The sequence below is a fragment of the Schistocerca serialis genome, chromosome 5 (genome assembly GCF_023864345.2).
Source record: "Schistocerca serialis cubense isolate TAMUIC-IGC-003099 chromosome 5, iqSchSeri2.2, whole genome shotgun sequence".
NCBI lineage: Eukaryota > Metazoa > Arthropoda > Insecta > Orthoptera > Acrididae > Schistocerca > Schistocerca serialis.
In genome coordinates this window covers 358734750-358755386 of record NC_064642.1, presented here as the reverse complement: position 1 = coordinate 358755386, position 20637 = coordinate 358734750, and the positions used below count along the sequence as shown (strand labels likewise).

Sequence of the window (20637 nt, the reverse complement as noted above, 5' to 3'; positions counted from 1 at the left end):
GAGGAAAACATTTCAGACACACTGTCGCTCAGGAACTATACTAAAAAGCATGAGGGTGTGGCATAAGGGACGTCAATGAAACCATCCCATCCTTGCGGCATTCGTATCGAAACATTTCGCGATCGAAAACGACACTTTGCACTGTGCCGAGTAACAGGATACGGTCTGGACAACCTCGGACACTCCTGACACATCCCAGTCGATTCAACCCTTCTCTAAGCACATCGTGGGCCTGCAACCCGAATGACTTATTGATACATAACCAACACGGATTCAGAAAATATCGTTCTTGTGCAACGCAGCTAGCTCTTTATTGCCATGAAGTAATGAGTGCTGTCGACTAAGGATCTCAGATCGATTCCATATTCCTAGATTTCCAGAAGGGTTTTGTTACCGTACCTCACAAGCGACTATTAATCAAATTGCGTGCGTATGGAGTATCGTCTCAGTTATGTGACTGGATTCCTGATTTCCTCTCAGAGAGGTCACAGTTCGTAGTGATAGACGGTAAATCATCGAGTAGAACATAAGTGATATTCGAAATTCCGCAAGGTAGTGTCTGGTGTTCCTGATTTACATAAATGATCTGGGTGATAAACTGAGCAGCCCCCTTAGATTGTTTGCAGATGACGCTGTAATTTATCGTCTAGTAAAATCATCAGACGATCAGTTCCAATAACAAAATGAACTGGAGAGAATTTCTGAATGGCGTGAAAAGTGGCAATTGGCACTAAACAAAGAAAAGTGCGAGGTCATCCGCATGGGTACTAAAAGAAATCCGATAAGTTTTGGGTATGCGATAAATCGCACAAATCTAAGGGCTGTCAATTCGACTAAATACCTAGGAATTACAATTACGAGCAATTTAAATTGGAAAGACCACATAGATAATATTGTGGGGAAGGCGAAACAAAGACTGTGCTTTGTTGGCAGAACACTTAGAAGGTGCGACAAACCTGCTAAAGAGACAGCCTACATTACACTTGTCCGTCCTCTGCTGGAATACTGTTGCGCGGTATGGGATCCTTACCAGGGGGGATTGACGGAGGACATCGAAAAAGTGCAAAGAAGGGCGCTCGTTTCGTGTTATCGCGCAATAGGGGTGGGAGTGTCACTGATATGATACACGAGTTGGGGTGGCAGTCACTCAAACAAAGGCGGTCTTCTTTGCGGCGAGACCTGTTTACGAAATTTCAACCACCAGCTTTCTCTTCCGAATGATAAAATATTTTTTTGACACCCACCAACGTAGGAAGAAATGATCATCATAATAAAATAAGAGAAATCAGAGCTCGAACAGAAAGATTTAGGTGTTCCTTTTTCCCACGCGCCATTCGAGAGTGGAATGGTAGAGAAGTAGTATGAAAATGGTTCGATGAACCCTCTGCCAGGCACTTAAGTGTGAATTGCAGAGTAACCATGTAGATGTATATGTAGAACCCCAATGAACGGGGTCGCATTCCTTTGGACTGTTGCTCTGGTATACACGGTACAACCACCTAGGGACCTTTCAAAACCATTCGACGAAATTTGAGCGTGATCTCAAGCAGCAAATGATTTTTATGCTTTTTCAGTTCTCCAGTTTCACGTCCTTTGCTAATGTGACATCATTAACTCACCTTACACCTCACATGAACTTTTGAGATGTGGTCTTTTTTTCGCATGTACCTTGTCGTTTGAAGCTGAACCAAACGGTGACGTCACATGGCACAAGGCATTTGCAGCAATACAGAGGAATGTGGTAGGCACCTTTGATCCAAATTTCAAACTTCTGTGTAGCAATGGGAGACAGTTACGGGGTTTCGAAAAGTGATCCTTTAATTGTATTGCGCAGTGTACATGCATAATGTGTGCCTGGAAATTTCGGTGAATGGTATCAGAAAATATACGAGATATAAATTACACACGAAATACCTCTGCTTGCCTTCGCAGTAATCACCTTCAGCTACAAGACACTTCTTACATCGGTTGTAAAGCTGTTGGATACTATTAGCAAACGCTTCTCATGAAAACACTCGAAGCACCATTATCAGGCATTGTTAGATATCTGTATCTTTACAGGAAATAAAACCTGGCGCTACCAATACAACCAGAAGACCAAGCGACAGTCAATAGCATTGTTTTTCTCGTCCTCTCCACCTCCCTCCGACAGAAATTCGTGATGGATCAAGCCCTTGCTGTCGAAAATGGCGATCAACATCATCTTAATCTTGGATTTTGTGAGCCAGCTTCCTCTGGCAGGCGGATAAGACGATATACACCATTCCATTGACTATCGCTTGGTCTCCGGATCCTATTGGAAGCACCACGACTCATTTTCTATACTGATGCGGATATCCAGTGACTCGTGACCACTGTGCATCGAGAGATTCCACAAAAAACGCTTCCTGACAGTTTTCGACAGCTTTACAAACGATATCAGAAATGTGTTGAAAACTTCCGGTGATTACGTTGAGGCCAGCAAAAGTATTTTGTTTGTAAGTCTTGATATCATTGACAGAACATTTCAGACCTTGTACATATATTGCACATTAAAATAATTTTCCTGGACAGGGACAGTAACATTCAGAACATAACCTCACTGGTACACCTAGCAACAAATGTTCTCATCTCTTCACATGCACTGGGAATTAATACTTGATTTATAAGCAGCAGGTAGGCACCTGATGATGGACGCATGCTGCGAACTCAAACGAGAATTCCTGAACGGGAGGCGACCTTCTTTTAGAGAAACAATACTGGAACAGCTCTATTATCTCCAACGTACACTGTGCGTAAGAACCACGAAGATACGAGAAATGAGGACTCACACGGAGGCGTATAAACAGTTGATTTTCCTCGCTCTATTTGCGAGTGGAACAGGAAAGGAATTGACTATTAGTGGTACTGGGCACCCTTCGCCACCCACCGTACGGTAGCTTGTGTAGTATCTATGAACATTTAGATGTAGATTAGTACAGGGTGAGGATTTTAAAGACGTACCGCCGTCGAGCCGCTCAATTTATTTTTCTTTTTTTTATGGGCTGTGCAAAAAAAATGGCTCAGAGCACTATGGGACTCAACTGCTGAGGTCATTAGTCCCCTAGAACTTAGAACTAGTTAAACCTAACTAACCTAAGGACATCACAAACATCCATGCCCGTGGCAGGATTCGAACCCGCGACCGTAGCGGTCTTGCGGTTCCAGACTGCAGCGCCTTTAACCGCACGGCCACTTCGGCCGGCTATGGGGTGTGCATAAGACGGCTTTATGGCTCTCGCTAGACTGCACGCATCCATCGCGTGGGCCACACGGGTACGTCTCGTATACTTTATGGGCGATGCGCCTTCACTCTGCTGTGCGGCTATACGTGGATGGAAGCGCAAGCAGCTGATGTCACAGCCAAGCAGAGCCATCTGCGTGATGCACGTGCCGAGCGTCTTGCCATTGACATTCCCGCTCGCCTTGCCATCTTTGGAAGGCGGACAGATTCATTCATTTCACACGACTTCTTTGAAGTCTTTGAAAGACAAATATACACACATTATAACAGCATTCAAACGAGATTCAAGAGATTTAACGCGTTGTTAACACAAATACGAGTGATTGCTGTTGGTTACGGGGCGGGTAACATCATGATACGGCGATATGAAGCGTGTTATTCGTTCGTTAGCTTTAATTGTTATTTGGGTACGTCACGCTGCAAAATTCAGAAATGACGTAAATTATCTTTTTTCCTTCAGATTCTATTAATGAACAAAAATCACTCAGGCACGTATTCGCCTTTATTTTTATATTAATTTTGTGGTCGAATACCTCTGACTTTATTTAATTTAAGGGAGACGGTTGTGCCATCTGCCTGCTTACAATACACGCTTCATTCCTGGTGGTTCATGTATTTTCTTCCTGAGACGGCAGTAGCGAACGTGTCCTGTATTAGTTAAGACAAGTCAGGAAACACGCCTAGAAACCACATTAAGGATGACCCTTATACCGAACCAATACTGCTTAAGCTAGCGCTCGAAGTAGATCCGGTTGTGGCTCACCTCCACATCCCATGAGCGAACGCTCTGTGCGCTATGCGTTACGCTGTTCCTCTCACCTGTGAAAATCAGCTTCTACGGATTGGCGTACCTACATGACAACAGACAAGTACTTTCTACTAAGATAAAGACTTGCATATTTTGGTTATAACTGCATCCAGATCCACCATAAACTATTCGAATGGTAACAATTTATCATACCTCATTTTAATTTGTTTCCATTATTGAACAGTTTAGACTGTGAAACCATTTTCGAAAGCATGCGTGAGTATAGTCCATCAAAATGGCCATACTTCTTCAAAAGTCAAAGAACTTTTCAAATCACACTTGTAATGGTGTATCAGTGGGAGAAATGGCAACATTTTGCATAAAAAATGAAAGAAGTAAGCGATATCACATACATCCTATTCGAATTTTCAGGATCATACAAATGTTAGTTTGGCGCATAAGTTCGTAGCGTGCGTAAGTTTAACATACACAAGATGTACACTTAAGAGAATATTGATGGTCAGTAATGTATTCCCCTCCATAATTTACAATAGTCTGCCACCGCTCGGGTAAATTTCCATTCCGTGAATGTAGAGATCACATTTTGGAGCGCATTTTTATCCGAGGAGTTTCTTGAACCCTGTTCGATGGAGAGCGATAAAGGTGAAAATCTGCGGTCGCAAGGTCAGGTGAGCAAGGTTGGTGCGAAGTGACTTCCCAACCCAGTTACTGTATAGTGTTGGTTCAAATGGCTCTGAGCACTATGGGACTTAACATCTATGGTCATCAGTCCCCTAGAACTTAGAACTACTTAAACATAACTAACCTAAGGACATCACACAACACCCAGCCATCACGAGGCAGAGAAAATCCCTCACCCCGCCGGGAATCGAACCCGGGAACCCGGGCGTGGGAAGCGAGAACGCTACCGCACGACCGCGAGATGCGGGCTGTATAGTGTTTTTTTTGTCAGTTTAGCAGAATGCGGGCACGCGTTATTGTGGAGTAGCATCACTTCGCGCAGTCTCCCTAGTTGTGGAGAATAGATGTCAGCAGTGATGGTTACACCTCGAGGACGCACTTCGTTGTACAGCACACTGCCGCTGTTCAACCAGACGCGTAACATTATATGTTGTGGATGCTCCCAGGTCATTGTACGAGGAGATGCTGCCTTGTTTGGGCTCAATCAGTCCTTTCTTTTCCTTATGTTACAATAAAGACGCCATTTGTCGTCACCAGTAACGATACAGGATAGGAATGGTCGGTGTTGTTCACATACCAAATGAAGATGATCAAGCAGAGATGCATATATGGCCACCCCCTGATTTTGGTTTGGAGCGTACACACGATTTCTGAACCCTCCCTATTGCATGCAAATATTACACAGTTGTGGAATGATCGCAGTTCATCGCATTTGGCAGTTCTTGAGTACACTAGCTTGGATCATTGCGGATTAATGCGTTTAAACGATCGTCATCAAACCCTGAAAGTCTTCCCGAACGTGTAGAGTCACTAATGTCAGAACGATGCCCTTAAAACGAGAAAACCATTTTCTTACGGTGCTCTGTCCTGTGGCGTTATGTCCACACGCAGCCCAAATGTTTCTGACTGCCTCCGCTGCTGTCACCCCCTACTGAACTCAAACAGAAGAATACGTCGGAAATGTTCCGAATTCTCCACTTGCACTCATTTTCTACAAATGGTGAAGTGACAATGTTTAAACTCAAATAGCAACAGTGAACTACAAATAAAAATTGACAATCCGTAATTAAACCCATATAAACCGGAGTATCAACATGCAAAACAAAAACGTTTGGAACTTATGCACCAACCAAATACAAGTCATACGAATCTCTATTTTCTTACTTATCTGAATGGTAGTCTACTAGCAATTACGTAACTGTCATGAAGTATTCTGAGGGTCCATTAAGACAGAATTCGCAAGTATTATAATCAAGAATATGTATACAAAAGAATTCGCCCAGATAAGCATTGCGTTCTAAGTCATTTGTGACGGAGAATGTACTGGTACAACGTAATGATGGAGCAGCATGACTTATTTCTCCTGTCGAAACTACTCAGAGCCAACTGGCATTATCATCTCTCTGTCACCGGCATTCACCAGGATGTTAACTTTGAAGGACATAAAATCTACTGAATATTTAATTGCATTTATCTTCTAGCTCTTCTTTGTCTTATCTCAACCTTCCACATATTCTCCATTCATATGCCCTTCCAACCACCTCCCTTTGTTGTCTGATGTAACAAAAACAGAAGACAGCGATCAGATGCAGACGGTCACCATATGCCGAGCGAAGGCTATCTCATACATTTTGCTGGACATCAGAAAGGAGGACCTAGGGCTTAGCATACTGCTCTCCTGCCTATTACATCTACATCTACATTTACGCTCCACAAGCCAGTGAACAGAGCTTGGCGGACGATACATCGTACCAGTATTATCTACTTTCTTTCCTACTCCGTTCGCGTATTGAGCTAGGGTAAAATGGCTCTCTATATGTCTCTGCATACGCCCTAATTTATCTTCTCACAATGGACGCAGAGTCTTCTTCGAAGACAGATTCCCTAAATTTACCTGACAGGACCTATCTTTTCCAAGGATTCCTGTTTATGTTTTCCGAGCGTTGCTGATCTCCCTTTTGATGTCCTATACCTACCTCATACAATCCTAGCAATTCACTTTTGGATTCACATGATGTCCGTTATCATGCCTACTTGGTAAGGGAAAAGAAGGACTGAAGCCGTTATTTGGGAGTGAGAGGAGTTTTATAGAAAGTGTAAATCTCGTGGATGATACCATAAACTGGGAGGGGTGGGTGGGGGGTGGGAAGAGGCGATTTATGTTACGTTTGGAAAGGAGGGAAGATAAAGAGAAAGTGGGACGTATTCACAGAGGTGCACCAGCAGGTGTAGCTTGTTGTGGATGAGACGTAAAATAGGATGCTGGAACTCGAATTCACGGGAAATGTAAGACAGACGAAGATGTTCAAAGTGTTTCAAGAGGCGTGGGAATTTTATGGCTAGGTACGTATTCTCATATCGCAAGCAAGGTAAAGTGCATGCCACTTCCAGATTTGGGACCGAACGGTAATACTTGGGAAGAGTGGAGGTCCTTGCAACCCTGGTGGACGTGAGGATGAGTCGAAGGACTCCAAGCACTGAAACAATACTCCGGAATTGTTGGCACTTGATCTTATATGCGATTTGCTCTACAAATGAATTGTATGAAGGGCGTTCAGTAAGTAATGCATGGCATTTTTTTTCTGAAAGTTGGTTGGCTTTATTCAGGATTCAATACACCATATCATTCCCCGGTCTCTTGGCTACAAAACGCTATTTTTGAACATAATCTCCGTTCAATGCATTGGCCTTACGCCGCCTTACTGAGAGGCTCTGTATGCCAGCATGATGTCACTCTACTGGTCGACGTCGGAGCGAAGGTCTTACTGGATCAATAACCTCCCTTGTAACACGTTATAAATTCTGAACACATGGTATTTCGTTGCTGTTTATGTTCTTCTGTAAGGCAGCGAGGAACCCAGCTGGCTTACACCTTTGAATAATCCAACCGGTGGACGATTGGGTCGGCACTACCAACAGAGATGTCCAGTTGTGGAGCGGGGTGTTTGATTGTGATCCGTCCATCACCTCGAATGAGAGTGTCCGCACTCTCCAACATTGCTGGAGTCATGGCTGTGTGCCGCCGGCCGGCACGCGGAAGGTCGGACAGGTTAGCGGGATTTTGTTGCGACGATGGAAGACTCCTCGCCCAACGATTCACCAGTCTTTTCTTCACTTCTAGGTCTCCGCAGACATATTTCAAGCGCGTATGGATATCTGCGGTGCTCTCGTTTCCAACAAAAAAAAAAAAAAAACTTAATGACAGCTCTCTGCTTGGAACGCACCTCCGTTGCAGACGCCATTTTGAAGGCTATGAATAGCGCCGCCACCAATCGGAACTTCATCCGCTATATGGGCTCAAGCGGAAATTTTCCACGATGTCCCACAACAAATTTCGCATTTTTTCAACCGAAATTGTCCGAGAAAAAAATATGTTTCATTACTTATCGAACGCACCCCATATTTATCCAACACCCTTTCAACAACGTAAGTCCTCCATTCGCCTTTCCTATCACTGAATCGACGTCATCGTCCCATTTCATATCACCTCTTACTGTCACCTCGCATTACTTGCACGACGTGACGTGCTCAAGCTTAGTGTTTGAGTGAGTTTTAGATCAAAGTTCTGTAGTGCTTTAATTTATTGGACTAGTCTCGACGACGGAAGACTCCAGTGGTTTTCTCTATAAATGTTGTCTGTTTTTTTGTGGTTTTCGTGGATAGGTAACACTGTTTATACAACGAGATGTTGTTACGGAGATGTAGCAACAGCGGATGTTGGGATGAATAGAGGGTCCGTGTGTGGCGAGGACGTTTCCGTCGTCAGCATATTCTGGTAGATTGTGGGAGGGAGGGAGTGTATAGAAAATCATCTAGTGGCGACAGTACAGATCTTTGTGGCATATCGACAGTTGTTTGGAAGATTCGGGGATGGGTGCTGTTTATTGTTACACAGAACGGACGGTAATTCAGAAAGATACAGTTAGGTCAATCAAAGTACATACGGTACAAGCGGAATTTGTACAGGAGACCGGAATGTTGCATACTTTCTTAGTTTTTTTCAGTATTTAGTGAAAGGAAGAGTGAGCAACACTGTTGAAGTTAGGAGGTGAAGTAGGCGAAGAACTTGATCATCTGCAGGGAATTTGAAGCGAAAGCCATACTGGGTGACCGATAGAGGGATATTGTTCAACGTGTTAGTGGTTGCCTTTGGAGAGAGCTGCAGTCAGGAACCGCAATATATTGAGTATACTGTTACGGAACTTGATAGCACTGTTATTAGCTCATCTTCTGAAATGACTGTATATGTTTATCAGTTAACGTACGGGTCTTATAAGGAATACGATGGTATAAATGAAAAATAATCGCCGTTGCGAATATGGACAACAATCAGCTGCGTAAGGGAATGACCACTATGAAAATTTTTGCGGAATCGGGTCTCCAGCCCGGATTCCCCGCTTGACGTGAGCGGTGTCTTTAAGTGCTTTGGCTATCCACGCACCATTCGCGGGCAGGCCCTAACTTCCATATATCGTCGTTCCTGCGTCACAACCTTTACTCGTACACACGTTATGTAATTCTGAAGGAACAGGCACTGCGGCGATCTTTCTTAACTACACAGGAACTGCATTATCGTATCTATCCACCGATACCAAGCAGCAACTTTAAATTAAAATTGCCTTCCCTGTAAGGGAATTACACAATGTGTGTACGAGTAAAGGTCGTGACGCAGGAACGACGACATATGGAAGTTTGGGTTTGGCCGTGAGTCATGCATGGATACCCAAAGCGGTTAAGGCTACCGCTCGCTTAAAGCGGGAAATCTTGGTGCGGAATAAATTTTCCTTGTTTTCATTCACTTATACAGTTGGTGGTTGTTCGTATTCGCAGCTCCGAATGCGCTGATCAGCCAGAACATTATGACCACCTACCTAAGAGGTGGTTTGTCCACCTTTGGCGGTGATAACAGCGGAGACGCGTCATGATATGGAAGCAGTGAGGCCTTGGTGGGTCGCTGGAGGGAGTTGGCACCACACCTGCACACACAAGTCACCGAATTCCCGTAAATTCTGGGAGGGGGGCGATGAGCTTTGACGCCACGTTCAATCACATCCCACATGTGTTCGATCGGGTTCAGATCTGGCGAATTGGGGGACAAGCAGAAGAATTGGAACTCGCCACTGTGTTCGTCGAACCACTCCATCACACTCCTGGCATTGTGACACTCTGCATTATCTTGTCGAAAAATGCTACTGCCGTCGGGAAACAGGATCGTCATGAAGGGGTATGCAAGCAGTGTACGATACTCCTCGGCCGTCATGATATCTTGCACGAGCTCCACTGGACTCACGGATGCCCACCTGAATGTTTCTCAGAGCATAAGGGAGCCGCCGCCAGGATGTCTCTGCCCCGCAGTACAGGTGCCAAGGAGCTGTTCCCCTGGAAGACGATGGATTCACGCCCCGTCATCGCCATGATGGAGAAGACATTGGCATTCGTCAGACCATGCAATGCTCTACCACTATGCCAAAGTTTGGTGCCGATGGTCACGTGCCTATTTCAGTCATTGCTGCCTATGTCGTGGGGGTAACATTGGGCCATGGATGGGTCGTCGGCTGCGGAGGCCCATCATTAGGAGTGTTCGATGCACTGTGTGTTCAGACACACTTGTACTCTGCCAAGAATTAAAGTCAGATGTTAGTTCCGCACAGCTGGCCCCCTATCCTGTTTTACCCGTCTGCCCGGCCTTCGACGTTCGATATCTGTAATGAGGGTTGGCCGCCCAACCCCACGACGTCTGGACGGGTTTCACCCTAATTTCTCCACGTGTTGGAGACTTCACAGCACTCCTCAAACACTCGAGAAGTCGTGCAGCTTCCGAAGAGCTCGTGTCGAGGCTCGGGGCCATCACAATTAGCCCTCTGTCAAACTCAGATAGATAGCGCACCTTTCCGATTCTACGCGCGGACAGCACCCTCACAGATACTACATGCACCTGCTTGTGTCTGACTAGCAGTCATGCCTCGCCAGGTTTATATCGATAGTAGGTCTGTGGTCACAATGTTCTGGCTGATCAGTGTACATGTCATGTATTTCATAACGGCCGTAGTCGCCTCAGCGCCTGTTGCTTCGAACAAGCATGCATCTCCGAAGGAAAATTGCATTGTTCTTCTTAACAACAAAGGCGATTCAATATTGTATCGAATACGATGGCGTTTTTTTTTATGTATCCTGTGGAACATCAAGTAACGTATAGGTTTGATTTCATCAGTATTCGTCCACGGAAATAGCATCTATGAATATTTGCGATTGAGATGTAGAAAACTAAGACATTTACTTGTAACATCAACAGATAGCAGTGCACCTATTTTCAAATGTTGTGGACTGGTACACCTCGTCAGGTCACAAACTTCAGCTCTTTAGAATGACTTCCTCATGCATAAAACCAAATAACGCTGAATTTTCAATTAAAAGCTCAAACAACATATCAAGCGTATCTATTAACGAAACTCGTCCATTTAATCCTCTTGTTCCCGTTTGAATTGAGAAGTGCTGTGGAAATGTGGATGCGAATATGTGCCCGGAATGCACAAGAGCGCTCCTGTTAATTATCAAATTGTCGAGAGGATGCGAATTCCGAAGAAACGGAGGTAAGTTACCTGGCTGAATAATTAATGACAGAGAGTCGCTGCGTTCGAAGAACTCATTTTTATTACATACGGTAACAGAGCATAAATAATAAATCACGGGAATTTTACTCTTTGAGAGATTATATGGGAAAGACTACGTTGAAACGACTGATAAAGATAAACTGGCTTCAAACAAAATGTGTAATTTATAGGAAAATTGTATAGCATCGGTCTGTTAATAGAGATGAAGAGCAGAATAATACTCTCACTAATTATTCAATAGGCTTTTAAATCTATTCAGTGCTCCCGAATTTCAAATTTAAAAAAACCTTCAAAATCGCGATTTGCAGTGTCTGTTTTGAGTGCAGCAAAAGCACAACCCCCGCATGTCGCAGGCTCCAACCTCTAAGGCCATCCATGTATGATATCGTCCGTGTCGGCGATGTGAATCCTCCATGAGCCAGGCGTCACTGACACATATTTATTTTTCTTCTATATGTTATTTTTTAATTTTTATTTTAAGTAATAAAGCAATGACTTCATAGGGTCTGTGTTGATGATCGACATCTTCTGTGTACACATTCGTTGTATTTTGGATAGTTGTCGTTAATATGGCTAGACTATTTGATCAAAAATGAACGGACACCTAATAGTGGACATCAGTATGAGGTGCGTCCAGACTTCGTCATTACGACGGCTTGAATTGTGCTGGGGAAACTTTTTATGCGCTGTCTGAATGTCTGTGGGGTATGGCAGACCATTTATCCTCAAGAAGTGAAAGCAGATAAGGTAGTTATGTTGTAGGTGTTTTGCGCGTAGTCCACGTTATAACTCGTTCTATAGGTGTTCCATTGTGTTCAGCTTGGGACTCTGGACAGGAATGTTGTTGTCTACAAAGCATTGCCTCACAGATGCTGCTTCATACCAGCTTGCATTATCATACTAACACAAGCAACTATCGTCTCCGAAATGTTCCTCTACCGTACGCAGTACGCAAAGCAGTAAAATGCGTTCTTATCCTCCCACATCTAGAGTTTTCTTAACCACACTTAGGAGACCACATACTAACGACGAAAAACGTCCCATTTCCCTAACAACGTCTCCACCTTGCATCACTGTTGGCGCTACATATGAGGGCAGGCAGCTTTCTGCGGGCACTCGCCAGGAGCAAACCCTTTCATCGGATTGCCACAGGGTTCATCACTCTAGGTCCTCTGTACAGTGATGTCACTCTTTACACCACCTCGTGCATCGCTTAGCATCGACTACTGAAATATTTGGCTTGGAGGAGCTACTCACCCACGCTTTTCCATTCGTTTGCACAGTCATTGTGCTAGCTGGACTGCTGGTAGTACTTTCACACTTACGAGCGATTACTTCCGCTGATTCCATGCAAATTTTTTACAACCACGCTCCACAATGCTCGACGCTCCCCAGTCCGTGAGTACATGAGGGCTGTCTGGTCTTGGTTTAGATGCGGTTGATTCTTCGCGTTTACACTTCACAATCACGTCACCAGCAGTGGAATTGAGCAGCTTTAGAAGAATTGGAGTGACCCTGATAGATACGTTATTCAGGTGACTTTCAGCGACTAGATCACGTTACAAGTCACTGAGCTCTCCTGTGCGACCCACCCTGCTGTTACTGCTTCTTTACTGGCAACCCCGTCTCCTTTTATACTGCTGGGCGCACCTTTCATGATATGTAGTGGTCAGTTCTCCGATACGTACGGGTATCCAAATACTTTTCATCAGACAGTGTATTTAAAGGAAAGGACAATGCTGGACACCTTTCTCCTACTTCCTCATTTATTAAAATTTCTTCTTTTTTATTCGAATTTTTTAATCCCATAGTTCTGCTACATTGTTTTTACAGTACTTTCTCGTTATGAAAGACCATCTTTTATTTTAGATTATTTTGCAAATTTTCTTTCTGTTTAGATTGCCAAATGTTTTTCTAGTATATAGCAAAGCTGTATATGTTTACAGGCCGAATTCCGTTCCTTCCTCTATTACCAAGGACAGGTCCCCAGCGGTGCGATCGTCTTTTTGAAACCAAATGTACGGTGATATGCAAGGTATCACACCCTGCAGCAATTCTCCCTGGTGGGCCGTCGCTTGCGAGTAATTGACGAAAAAAAATTTCGGAATTTGTGTGACGCGCTGTTGGGTCAAAAACTCTGACTGTGTGGTGTTATCCATAGGTTAATAGCTACATATGCAAGAGGTTGTGGGTTAGAATCTCGTTATCTGCAGTAACTTTTTTTTGTTTTTAAAGCTTTATCGATTTGACTTTGATTATTATTTTTATTCAGTTCATTGGTTTCAACCTATTTTCTATTTCTTTTCTTTTGACACGTTATTTTAATCACCATACGAACTTTTTTCATTTGTTTCATTTTTTCTTTATACCATTCTCTTTCCCATTGGAATTTTTGTGAATATGAGTTTAATTATATTTATCTATTATTTGAAAATTCCACTCTATCAGTTAAAAAACAAATGACCAAATAATCTATTTATACTGACGGTGCAACGGTGTGAATAATGTATTTTTCGTTACCAGATGTGCATTTTTTTAATGGTAATCGTCATATGAACATTTAAATCATAACCTAAATACCTATCGTACTATGGAAAAAATAATGCAGATGAAGATTTAAATGACAGAGGGGTTTGTAAGTGTAATTAAATTCAAACAAAATAAGAAGTAGATATAATGAACGCAATAATGTGGATGAAAAAACAGGGTGATAAAACAAAAGAAATTAAATCTAAATAAATATATATAAAATTAATTAAAAACTCACTAAAAAGATTTCAAGTGGAAAAAGAAAATAGGAAGAAAAATGAGAGCAAATGAAGAAGTTGATATTATGATTAAAATGATGTGACAAAGGAATGGATATAAAAAACTATATTTAAATCAATTAAATGAATAAAAATTATGGTTATTTCGATGAAGTGTGAAAAACAAAAAGAACTACACTGGACCTGGCGAAATTCGAATCGACAACCTCTTACATGTTAAGCTATTATCTTAGTGACTACACCACACAACCAGAGCATGTGAGCCGCCTTTTTTAATGTTATTGAGTGTCACGCAGAATAGCGAAAAATTTTTCGTTAATTACTCGCAAATGAGGGACCACCAAGATGATTGGCTGCAGTGTATGATACTTGGGTTCCTACATAAGCGGGTAGATGATTTCTAAATGTTCATCGCAACGCTGTCCTTGTAACTGTTGTAGAGTGAATAAATAGGTTGTATTAGCTATCTCTTTCTAAATAGATTGTGTCTGGTAGCGCGGGTGGGAAGTGGATTGAACTATCCCACGCTGTAATTGACGAATACTGTGATTTATTCAGTACAGGTACAGTACAAATGAAATAGTTCGTAACCTGTCCAAGACGAGCTAAAGCCCACTAGAGCCCAAAACACAAGAAGACAGTTTAACCAAAATGTCCAAGGACCCAGGTCAAGTCTCTGTACACAGTCACAAACTCCACCGATGTAATAGTCCGGTACGTATCTAAATCCCCAGGCAACGGGTGGTTTCGTCAAACAGTTCAGGATGCTTGATGATCCAAAGTTGAGTTGCTGGCCCCTAAATTGTGGTCACAGTTCATAGCTGAGGGCACCATTTGATGCGTTGCGAGAGATGCTATGCAAGTGCCTCCTAGCACGGGCCACAGCGAGAGCCTCCTATTCCAGGACACGGCATTACGCAGGTGCCTTCTAGTATCAGCATACACCTGCTACTGCAGGCCGCAGTGTCCTGCAGGTACGACTCAGCACAGGCCTCGGTGTTCTGTGACTGCCTGCTAGCGCAAGCCACGATGTCACTCCTCTCTGCAGTGAGCGCGATTACCTGCAGGCACCTCCTAGTATGGGCCATAGCATCTCCTGGTGTGGGCCATACGCTTCCTATAGTGGGCCAAGGTATCCTGCGACCATCTCGTAGCGCAGGCCACTGTTTCCTGTGAGCAGTACCCAGAGTTGTCTGCAATGTCCTCCTAGCGCTATGTGTGAGTGTTGTATGAGGACCTGCTGGCGCGGGTTGTGGTGCTCTGCTAGGGCGTCCTAGGGCGAGACGGAGTGCATGCGAGCGATTGCACTGTATCGGTATCGATGTATGGGGTGGAGCCTAAGTTGCTGTCAGGCAGGGATAAAATTATTCGGAGCCTCCAATCTTCTCCAATTGAACAGGAAACGTGGAAAAGTCCAATGGGCGAACCAAGCACACTGCCTTCCGTGGCAGACATTTTTGATATATTTTGATGTAACAGTCTGAAAGTTTCGTGGCTATTTGTTCAGAAGGATTATAAACATTGAGAAGAAGAAATATTTTTAAAATCTATCTTTTTTTGGTCACAAGCGAATGGAACATTCATGCTCATGATAGTGAATTCTGCACGAATGGGGCTTGGTGCTTAGTAAGACAGTAGATTTTGTTATCTCTGTCTATTAAATTGCCGGAAAGGCGTGGAAATATCTGTTGATTGCAAGTGAATTTAAATCAACACGAATATTGTTAACTATATATCTTTGCACCAGATCACGTCGTGAAGAGTCACAGAAATATTGCTCGTTTTGGTATGCAGAGCAGGAAAAATATTCCAATGACAGGCAGCAAAACAAACAGATTAACCAAACGAGATGCTTATTTATCTCTGTTAGAAAAAAGCCTCTCAGAAATTGCGTTAAAAAAGAAATTTTATGTGTTTAAAATCGATGAAACACATAAATAATCGACATTTATATCGAAAAAGTAAATACTTAAAAAAATAAGTAACTCGATACTAAGTTTAAAATAAGTAACACTCATCTGATCTTTACTTAACATAACTCAGGAAAGCTCACGGCGTTTGGAGTTGGTGATGAAGTATGTGTTCGATGTGTCCGTGACGTTCGACTTTTATTATCATATTACATCATGCTATGCACAGGACAAGTGCAGAGATTTCCATATACTCTGTCTCCTCTACCGTCTTATCAGAATATACAGTCCCTCTTATCTCTCTTCGGTCTTAAAACTCTTGTCTGAAAAACTTGCAGAAACACTGGATCCCATCAGTGCAAAGTCCCTTCTGTACTACTCCATCACTCAACCATTTTCAGTAGCAGTAACCGAGCTGTAGAATCCTCTCCCTTACTAATCAAACAATTAAATAACATCTCCAGCTTCAAAAGACAATGACACATCTACTTAAACAACAATAACATCTGCCCTTGTTTCTGTACGCACCCCTTACTACAAATCAACTAAGTACCCTTCTTTCGAACAAGTCCATCGTCATTTCCCAGTGGGCTAAGTTGATGCACACTACCTCTGTTCCTTTTCCTTAGAACTCCCTATATCAGAAAATATCACCTTTGCACACCAACATACAAATTTTATATCTGATATTATCACTGTCACTATTGTTGTTGTTATTATTATTATTCTTTTCTGCAGCAGCCGTAGTACTAGTACCACTGGTGGTAACGATACTAGTTCTTAGTTACTATTGTTACTAATGCTGTCATTAGATACATAAAATCAGATTTTAAAAACATTTTAATTCAGTTAATATCGTGAATCCTAAGAACTCGGGTTCGATTCCCGGCTGGATCGAAGATTTTCTCCGCTCGGGGACTGGGTGTTGTGTTGTCCTCATCATCATCATTTCATCCCCATCGACGGGCAAGTCGCCGAAGTGGCGTCAAATCGAAAGACGTGCACCCGGCGAACGGTCTACCCGACGGGAGGCCCTAGTCACACGACTATAAGGGGTTGTAGGCTTTCTCGGCGAATGTCAGCAATGTAATCTTCTCGAAAAATCAGCCGACTGGCAGCGTCGTCTTGTAGAAACTTTTGAATGAATTTCCTGCTCGTCAGCAGCCTCTGCTGAAGACTTCACTTGAAGATAATGGGTAGGAAGCTCGTTGAAACGTTGCTACAAAACGGTGCTGCCACTGCGCTGATATCCTGAAAGGATTTCATCAACCATTTTAGTACTGTTCATCATACTACAGTCATTGCTATTTCTTAAGTACCTTTGTTGGATGCAAAAAGAACTCTATGCGTAAAACTCTCGTCCCATGCCAGAGAGGGCGTGACTGTCTTTATCTGATTAGATTAAGTCAGCGTATCTTCTGTCTCCGTCTATTCTGTCCATCTCCTATCTATGCTTATATGAATTACTAAGGTTTGTGTCTGTTGGGGTTGGTTGGGTTGTTTTGGGGGAGGAGACCAAACAGCGAGGTCATCGGTCTCATCAGATTAGGGAAGGATGGGGAAGGAAGGTGACCGGGCCCTTTTCAAAGGAACCATCCCGGCATTTTCCTGAAGAAATTTAGGGAAATCACGGTAAACCTAAATCAGGATGGCCGGACGCGGGATTGAACCGTCGTCCTCCCGAATGAGAGTACAGTGTGCTAACCACTGCGCCCCCTCGCTCTGTGTGTCTGTATGTTCAGGCTAATCTCAGGAACTGCTGCAGGGATTCTGGTACAATTTCCCACTAACAGATAGACTAATTCACGAGGAAAGTTTGTGAATATAATTAATAAAATTTTCATGTTAATTGACTGAACCATGAAGAATTAAAGTCTGCCATCGCTGTGAAAATGATGTTACTGCATCCAGTGGTGAATGGCAGAACTTGTTGGAACATTCATACGTATTACCCCCGCCAAACTGCAGAACCAGGCTGGTGGAAGCTGCCACTACCTAGACGGCGGCATGAGCTACCAGCAACTTACTAAACGACCTGCGAGGCAGGACATATCAGGTGTTAAACTGATAATAACAGATTTTTTTGGTATGCAATTGATGTTTAAGGAGTGTGACGGTCACATCGAAAATTTTGTTCGTGCTGGACTGGCGCTGGGGACGGGCGGCCGTAGCTCGCGTCTCACTGGCATTGTTATGGGGTGGACTGGGCAGCGTAGAAGCTTGCAGGTTCCATCACTGCCAAGAGATGTCACTCAAGTGCCAGTAAAATATGGAGCTGATAACATTTGTGCCTCTTGAGAACTTTCCTCGTGCGTACTGATTAGTTCGGTGAAGTTATACAATTGTTATGATATTTTGTTACCTAATGTTCCTTGTATTTTCACCATAATGTCTCGTAAACAAAATTACTGCTACGCCAGATTACCCGCCTGACCATAGATACTTACTGATTACTGTGCAAAGCCAGATGTTAACAAATAAAATAAGTAAGAAATATATTACGTTCTCATTTGAAACATAGTATCTCAGAAAATTCATCAAAATGTGGCACACGATGTATATGGAACGAACTTTCCTTTGCCTTCTTTAGACATAGGAATAGCGACTCTGTCTCTTCATAGCCTCCCTCACCTGACAGTGCCAGAAATACTTATTTAGAGCGCCCTAGTCGTCCATCTCTACTTCGGACAGATAAGCGAGTACTCTATTTACTCTGGCTGGCCTCTGAAATCCTACGGTAGTACCGAATATAATCCAAGGGAACTGACCAACCAGAAACGCCGTCTTACTCGTCAGTTAACCCCATCACATGACTAGCTCTTGTCTCAAACATTTAACATAAGGAAGCTTTGTAATAAAGTTTCATTCTGTATTCACTTCGAAAAAAAAAATGAAATACCGGGTGGTGAGACACAGTCTTAATAGTTTTTAGGAGTGTTGCAGGGAAGGTTGTGTTGAGGAATAATTGTTAAGACAAAATTTGGAAAGTTGCGCCATTTCCGAGTCATTTTGCATTGAAGTTACCCAATCATGGCATTGCACGCGGAAATTCAAGTACCTGCACGCACTAAAATGCACAGACGTCTGTGGGTCCGTGAGTTACCACTTCTCAAAATGCTCATTGCCAATTAAAATATGCCTTTTTCGGAAGTGATAAATTTAAGGTAGGTGAGTAAAAGCTACCTCTGTTCGGTGTGAGGAAACCAAACGAAGGACACGTTTGGCGACACTGCCTGGCAGGCTGCCTGAAACCGCGCGCGCGGCGCCTGATTTCCCAATTTCAGTGTTAAATAACTTGGAAACGACGAAGAGTATCGAACAATTAATTCCAAGTACAAACTCCCCAGCAGCACCCTTACACGCTTTTCAGACTTTTTCTGACCACTCTGTATATTTATGTACGTAAACACATGACGGCAATATCGCGTACACAACGTGTAAAAGGGGAGTGCTTTGGCGAAGCTGCCATTTATACTCAGGTGATTCATGTAAAAAGGTTTCCGATGTGATTATGGCCGCACGACGGGAGTTAACAGACTTTGAACACGGAACGATAGTTGGATCTAGTCGCATGGGACATTCCATTTCGGAAATCGTTAAGGCATTGAATACTGTGAGACCCAAAGCAACAACAGTGTGCCGATAATACCACATTTCAGGCATTACCTCTCATCACAGACAACGCAGTGGCCAGCGGCCTTCACTTAACGACCGAAGGCAGCACCGTTTGCGTAGAGTTCTCAGTGCTAACAGACAAGCAATATTCCATGAAATAACAGCAGAAATCAACATACCCATTAGTACAGTGCAGCGAAATTTGGCGTCAGTGGAACATGGCAGCAGGCGACCGACGCTAGTGCCTTTGCTAATAGCACGACATCACCTGCAGCGCCTCTCCTGGACTTGTGACCATATTGGTTGGTTCCTAGACGACTAGGAAACAGTAGTCTGGTCATATGAGTCCCGGCTTCACCTGGTAAGAGCTGACGGTAGGATTCGAGTGTGGCTCAGGCCCCACGAAGCCATGGACCCAAATTGTTAACACGACACTGTGGAAGCTGGTGGTGATTCCACGACGGCACAGACTGTGTTTACATGAAATAAACTGGGTCCTCTGGTCCAACTGAACCAATCATTGACTGGAAATGGTTATGTTCGGCTGCTTGGATACATTTGCAGCCATTCATGGATGTCATGTTACCAAACAGCGATGTAGCATGCCACTGGGCCACAATTGCTGGCTCAATATTTCTGCGGGAGACTTCCAACAACTCTTTGTGTCCATGCCACATGTATCTGCTGCAATACGCCGGGCATAAGGAGGTTCGAAAATGGTTCAAATGGCTCTGAGCACTATGGGACTCAACTGCTGAGGTCATTAGTCCCCTAGAAATTAGAACTAGTTAAACCTAACTAACCTAAGGACATCACAAACATCCATGCCCGAGGCAGGATTCGAACCTGCGACCGTAGCGGTCTTGCGGTTCCAGACTGCAGCGCCTTTAGCCGCACGGCCACTTCGGCCGGCAAGGAGGTTCGACACGGTATTAGGAGGTAATCCGTGACTTTGATTTTTGTCACCTCATTGTACATGGTAGCGTCACAAATTCATAGGTCATTTTTGAAGGAACCAGAA

At 43.5% G+C, this 20637-nt stretch overlaps 1 protein-coding gene across 1 annotated transcript in view; it reads right to left on the bottom strand.

The window, feature by feature from the left end:
- LOC126481939 (uncharacterized) overlaps window positions 1-20637 on the bottom strand; it is a 935620-nt gene that overhangs the window by 206132 nt on the left and 708851 nt on the right. The window lies entirely within an intron of this gene.